The sequence below is a fragment of the Homarus americanus genome, unplaced genomic scaffold (genome assembly GCF_018991925.1).
Source record: "Homarus americanus isolate GMGI-L3 unplaced genomic scaffold, GMGI_Hamer_2.0 scaffold57161, whole genome shotgun sequence".
NCBI classification, from domain to species: Eukaryota; Metazoa; Arthropoda; class Malacostraca; order Decapoda; family Nephropidae; genus Homarus; species Homarus americanus.
In genome coordinates, this window is record NW_024728994.1 from 359955 (window position 1) to 367603 (window position 7649).

The following is a 7649-nucleotide window of genomic DNA, read 5'->3' on the forward strand; positions in this document are numbered from 1 at the left end:
TATTATTTAACATGTGTAGGTGTAAGTGTGTGCCCTTGGAAGTCTAGCTTTCGATGTTTTTGTTCTTGTTATTGATTTTGATTGATTTTGATATTGTTTATGGTTTGTTGTTTTTGTTGTTATTGATGTTCATGACATGACGCTATTGTTATTGAAGATGTTTTTGTTGTTGTTGATGATGATGTTAATGTTGTTATTGATTTTGTTTTATATTAATGTTAACAAACTAACCCGTCAAAAGCAACATTACCTATTTGTGTTTCCTTCAGGGTATCTCAACACCTCCAGGTTCACAGTGTTGTGTTGACAAATCATTACAAACAACTGGCATAACAAATGACAGGTAATAATGACACACACACACACACACACACACACACACACACACCTAGTTATAGTACAAAGTGACAATATGGCAAACCCACAGTATGACTCAGGCACAATATGACAGTTGCACAGTATGACACACACAATGTGAAAATACCACAGTAGCACAACGTGACACAACATGACCACGACGTAAGAGTCACACAATGCGACAGAAATACAATATGATACAAAGACACAGTGTGACACCATCATACAATATGACACACTAAAGCAATGTCACATTGTCATATTAACCAACATGACTGCCACCACTACAACTACTACTTGTGTGATAAGGGCGATAGTTTTTCAAAAATCGCCCGATCTTGTTCAAGAAAATCCACCGTGGCATTGTTTGGTCTCTCACAACCTCCCGAGTGATCTGCCGTGCAGTACTGTACCTCGACCACTGATAAATCTCCAAAACAAAAGACTGTCAGGGAATCGTCCTCAAGAACGTAATCGTCTGATAAATGGGTTGGGTTGGGTAGCTGGGGTGTCTAATCTTAACGTGATCTAAATAAAGTATCACCCACACACACACAGACCCCTCCACCACTTCCACCGACCACTGTCACCTGGCCTAAAACATACACACGCACACACCAGTACCGGAACCAATCCACCGAGTCTATGGAGATTTATCGAGCGAAAACCCGATTGGACACGGACCAACAAACAGCATCAGTGTTATGGTCCTCCCCGTAAGCCCTTCCGTCGGGGGTGACAACAAACTCACGTATAAACAAACACCTTTAAGGGCGTTCCTCAAGGCTGTGTATTGTTGCCTCACTGGTTCGATGTCTTTTTTTTTACTCAGGTCGTATTTTCAAAGATGATCATAGTATGTTAAATGGCTTAGCATTAAAATCTATTAGATGTATTTATTATTTACTAGAGACGCTGGTTGTTGTTGCTTTTGATTTGGTGAAGTATTTAAGGAAAATGAGAGCCAGGAAGGTTTATTAAGCGTTACCAAGACTTAAATTATATTCGTTTCAGAGGCAAATTGAGATTTATTAATTAAATAAGTCTTGTCAATGATAGAAATATAAACTGTTAGACTTAAGTTGGTGTACATACCGAATTGTTCAACTGTTGTTGACATAAAAGAAATATCATTTGTGTCTTAGATAAATATGAATTGAAAATCGTGTAACTATTAGTAATGATACGAAGAAAAACTTCTAGCATAAATTATTTAAAGATTATAAATTACTTAAATAATAACAGGAAGAAATTCATTAAGACACAAGACAGACTATAATATAAACTGAATTGATATAAGTATGACCTATAACATTATTTGGCATTGATAATAATATAAACTATTTACAACTTAAAAAAAGTGTAAAAGTCCAAAATCACACACACACACACACACACACACACACACACACACACACACACACACACACACACACACACACACACACACACACACACACACACCTGGAAGAATGAGTGTCTTGTTAGCTACCACCAAGATCACATTCCTCATACCCCCCTGGGCATGATGCCAACAACCCTCCCACCCGGTCACAGTGAATTAGTCCATTGAGGATATCTTAACCCCTTGAGTACAGTAATTTAACCTATTGAGTACGATGACTTAGCCCTTTGATTACAGTATCTTAACCCCTTGTATATGATGACTTAACCCTTTGAATGTTAAGTCTTAATCCTTAAATTACTATGGGTTAATCTTGAGTACAATGACGACCCGATGAGTACGATGCCTTAACCCACTGACTACAGTAACATAAGTCATCGTACTCTAGGGGTTAAGTTACTGCACTGAAGTGGGATTAAATTATTGTACGCAATGGGTTAGGCAAACTTAATCCCTTGAGTATATTGTCTTAACACTTTGAGTACACTAACCTAACCCTTTGAGTACATTGTTCATTGTTTTATTCCTTTGAGTACTCTGTTTTAATCCTTTGAGTTCATTAACTTAACCCTTTGAGTACGATGTATTAACTCTTATTGTACTCAATAGGGTTAAGTCTGAAGGGGTTAAAACTCTCGTGCTTGCCGTTGCCACGTAACTTGAGAATATTGGCTGTTGAAGCAAAGTGATAAGACGAGACCGGAAAGTGTCCAGCTGTGCCATAAATGAGTGTACTGAGGGTAAGTGGGCCGGAAAGAGAGAGCGAGACAGAGAAAGATGGAGAAGAGAGAGAGAGGAAGAAAGACGTTCATAGTTATCCAGGGGGAGAGAGAGAGAGAGAGAGAGAGAGAGAGAGAGAGAGAGAGAGAGAGAGAGAGAGAGAGAGAGAGAGAGAGAGAGAGAGAGAGAACGTTTATAGATTGTCTACTAGGGGGTTACAAAACTACAGGTGTGTGTTTAACTTCAAGGATTAAAATTTAAAGTACTGATTTTTTAGGCCTATAAACACAATAATAATCGTCGTCTTTACACACACACACACACGTTCCAAAAAATCCATATCTTGACACCTACAAATCTCTAACACAACCCTTTCATAATTATTTCCAAACAACTGAATCGTATAAATGAAACATAAAATATATCCCAAATCTACACAGGTGCAGTGAAGGTATCCAAAGTGTCAGGCATTTGTGGCACAGTCCCCTTCACTTGTGCGTTTACAGGGACTCGTCAGGTTTTATGCAATGTGGCAGCCCTGTGTTTGTTTACATTCGACAGAAGGATACTCGCAATAGTAAACATACTATGGAATCAATGAAAACAACATTAAAACAAATATCTCAATGTAATAATTTGTGGAATGTTTATATGACGATCCCCTGTAAACGCACTAGTGAAGGGGACTGTACTGTGGCTGGAGTTTTTATTTACGATGATCTAACGCAGAACCTTCCCAGACGCGGCAGTGTGCTGTGTTGTGTCTACTTCGTCTTGATGTTGATGGCTGGTGTTATGATGGGGAATATTGTTGTGGTGGTGGTTGCTGTTGTGGTTGAGGTGGTGGTTGTTGTTATTATTGTTGTGGTTGTTATAGTTGTGGTGGTTGTTGTTATTGTGGTGGTGGTTGTTGTTATTGTGGTGGTGGTTGTTGTTATTGTTGTTATTCTTATTTTTGTTATTATTACCCTCAGTATTGTTATTATTTGATTAATAAATGTGTAACCTAACCTAATTTAACCATGTAGCGTTAGGGTGGTTAATCTTCAGGTGATCCAAATAAAGTCTTGTGGGGGGGGGGGGAACAACCTTGACTATTGACTCGGCTTAAAAAAACAAAACAACTACTCACAGAAAATCCTAAACGAACACGTACTCAACATTTGGCATTTAGTATTAAAAAAATAAATAAACTTGTATGCAAATTAATAATATGCAAATGAAGTTTAAATCAAAGACGAACATCATATACATCATATTTAAGTACAGATTAAGTCAATATCTTCGCCTCTGTTAGTAACGTGGGTGTCTGTATGAATGACGACGATTGTGTTATACTGGTTCTTGATATTTTTTAATTTTTTCTCATTTTATTCTTTCGAGGAGTTGAAATAAGATAAAGGCCATTGACACTTCGATAACGCATGGATGAGGTCGTTTAGTTACTGTGTCTTGGGAGGGGGAGGTGGTAGAGTTACTGGGATCATGTGAAGATTAAACACCCTCTGTTTATTTCACCTGATGATTTAACACCCTACTGGGAGGTTAGGTTGTGTTAGATGAGATTAGGTTAAATTTGGTTTAGATTAGGCTAAGTTAGGTTAGGTGTTTGATTGGTCATGATAGATAAGGACAAACACCTACATCATCAAGAACTCCCGGTACTAATAGACTGAAGTGTACAGGAAGCCGCCACACGTTCGCTAACCCCGCCCCTTCTGGACAGGTACACGAGAGATAGATCCTTCCCTGACCGACCTGCGTAGTAATAAGTAAAATTAACATCATTAGTATCTCGACCAAACATCTGTTGAAAAAGAAAGCTAGGAAGTTACTTTTTTTCTTTAAACACAGGAAATAGTATTATTCATCTTTGGAATATCTCGGCTTTGGTAATCGTCATTTTTTTTTTTTTTTTTTACAATCCGCAAGAGAGTTTTGTCACTTTTTTGTCAAGATGAATTATCGCCAAAGTGAGTATCGTTTATTATGTATTCTATTCCTCTCTTTATCTACATTACAACTCTGAATTAATAAGACAGGGAATTGCTTAAACGTTCGGTGGTGTGACTAGTAAGGGGGTCAGCCTCACTCAGACCCCACTTCACCATCGTCTGCTTCCCCGGATAATTATTATGACAAGCAAGATTTCAAGGACACAGCATAACACAGCTTGATGGCACACTTACGCTACGGACAAATGATAATATGAATATTCCCTGACACACAAAAAGTAATACTGGAACTTACAGACGTGTATGGATCCTTGACGGGTTTATCCTGAATCCTCTGTCATTCGTCTCGCTTACCAGTTTTCACGAAAATCTTTAAATCTGTTTTAAGACCTGAGATGTTGGTCATTCTCTCACTATACCTTAACCCCAGGAGTACCATGGCTTAACCCTTTGAACATAAGGCTCAACCGCTTGAGTACGATGGCTTAAACACTTGAAATGATGGCTTTATCATTTGAATATGATGGCTTTAGCACTAGTACGATGGCTAAATCAAAGGGGTGAGTCATCATACGTAAGGTATTGTCATCGTTTTGAAGGGTTTAAGTCATCATACTCAAGGGATTCTTATTTTCTTTTAAGAGTTAAGTCATCGTACTGAAAGGGTCGTCACCGAACTGAAGAAGTTACAATGTGATCGACTTTCACCAAAATTACACCACATGGTCACAACTCTACAACCAGCCCACCTCAGCTACCTGGTGCTAGTGCCTGCAGGAGGTGAGCTGGACACTATACTGTTGTGTGTCCCTCACCTGGGACTGTGGCCAGCTTATGAACTGATACACTTTAGAGCTTTGACCAAAATTTTGACTGCTTTGTAAACAGATCTGTCCCAGTGTAGGAAACTAAGTGTTTTTTTTTTCATATGTTTAATTTATGGGTAATATTGATTCCATTATATTTGAAAGGGGGAAATATTTATAATTTCTTTAGGTTGAAGGGAGTGCTCTTATCAGTAAATATCTAAGCCTTTCTTTTTTTTTGGGGAGGTGGACGTTACAAACCTCAGATATCAAGATAACACAGTGAGGAAAGCCTATCCTGCCCAGCCATCACCATCACGTTCGTCTCTTCATGACCAACTATCCCCTCCTCCTTGTAGTGTTGCGGCTTATCGGCTTGTTGATGTAAGATTAACCGTGGTACTTGTAGACTTTACAGTGAGTCAAGGGACGTGTTGTGATGTCCGTCAGTCTTGTGTGTTTACGAAGATGGAAGAACTCCCTCAGCGGTATATAATTACCTTGGTTTTTGTTGTTGTAGTATAAAGAGCTTTTTTAACACAGCTACGGGATTTAGTCTTCTGTATCGTACTGTTCGTAGTTAGCTTAGGAAGTTAGATCTCATTTGTTCTCTATAAGTGATCAAACATATGAGAATAATTGTTTCTTTATACTTGTGGTACCTTAGAGGCTGAGGGCAGTTATATTATGATCATGTAAATTGAACAAGGTGGCGAGGAAGGTAGTGACACATACTGGTCTGTGATACTGACGAGGAAGAGGGTGATACATACTGGGTTAACATTGGTCTGGAAGGTGGTGACACTTACTGGTCTGGAAGGTGGCAACACTTACTGGTCTGGAAAGTGGCAACACCTACTGGTCTGGAACATTGGTCTGGAAGGTGGCAACACTTACTGGTCTGGAACACTGGTGCTGCAACATACGAAAATATCATGAGTTAGCTGTTGATGTCGGTGGAAGTTGTAACTAACGTAGAGGGAATTATTGTGGGTGGGCGACACGCGACAGGTAACAGCTGGATAATATAGGAAGCATTGATTATACACCGTCAACCCGCACTACCAAAACAACTGCAAGTGACAGCCAGCGCTAGTCGATAAAATGTGCGTCGTTCTCCACCACATGTTGAGTACTTATCAGCTGACGACCCCATCAGGCGGAGAAATATTAATATGTTGGTTTTGTATATATTATAGATGGTTGAGAGATTGAGTAGCTCATATTTAATACAGGACATGTGTTATGGCACTGTAGGGATCGTTAGGTGCCACTTCGACACTGAGAAATGAACGCTAAAAAAAATTATTATGATTTAAATTGGGGTGCATGTTGTGATATACTGTATTTGTGCTTGGCGGGGCATCTCACGTTCCCGATTTATATGGAATTGCCAGACCGCTGTTTACAGATTACCAGATTCGTTAAGCTGGCCACCAAAACATTGCTCCAGCGTTCACCAGCGGGCCATATGTTTATACTGTTGTTGTCTGGTTCTCTCCAAAATAGAAATTCATTTCCCTGGACTGAGGATTTCACTCCAGGTTAAAATTTCTTAGTGATTGCCTCCACATAGACATTGTCGTTTGTTTGTGTGTGTGTGGGTTTTTTTCGTTGTTCGTTGTATTGGCATTGCGATTTCGCTTTTAATCAGCGCTAACTAGAGATGGAATTTCACTCCTCACTACGTAGATACGTGGCGCGTAAGTTTTCGCAGCCAACCACGGGTATTGTGACTCTGACTGTACAGTAAGTATAGTTCACGGCCAGGCAGACACGCGATGACCGGCACCTCCTGGGGGAGTGATTTATTCTATACGTTATCCACCTTCAGCTGGTAGAACAGAGATTTGGGTTTTTTCAGAAAGTCCAGACATGTTTTCCTCACCTTAATTCATGCTAATATGTTGTTAACTCGTTCACGATTGCGAGGTTTCGTGTCAACATGCGAGGATGGTAGGGAATTATGAAGAGTAACTCGATACTCTAAACTGTAGTGTCTGTGTAGGAAATAATAACACATCGTAAGAATATTGTATCATTTTCATGTGTCCAAGGGGCTAAAAAGTATCTTTGCATGTCAAACAAATGGCATTTTCATTTGCCATTAGTCTAGCGGGGGTAGCGGAGTACAGGTCGCTTAAGTTCTCAAACTTTTTCTACCACAGGTCATATAATTTCACTATTTGGACTGAATAAGTCAAAGCAACTAAAATATTGTCTCACACACTTAAGAAGAGAAACACCCAGTAGACTAACCTCCATAATAACTTAAACTTAGAGAGAGGAATCAGTATGACCCTGGAACGGATTCTCGAAGGTTCGCACCCTATATTTTTATCGTAAATGATGACGAATGAGCGCAGCTAAACGGTCTGTGTAAAGTAAAAGGACAAAAAATAACGT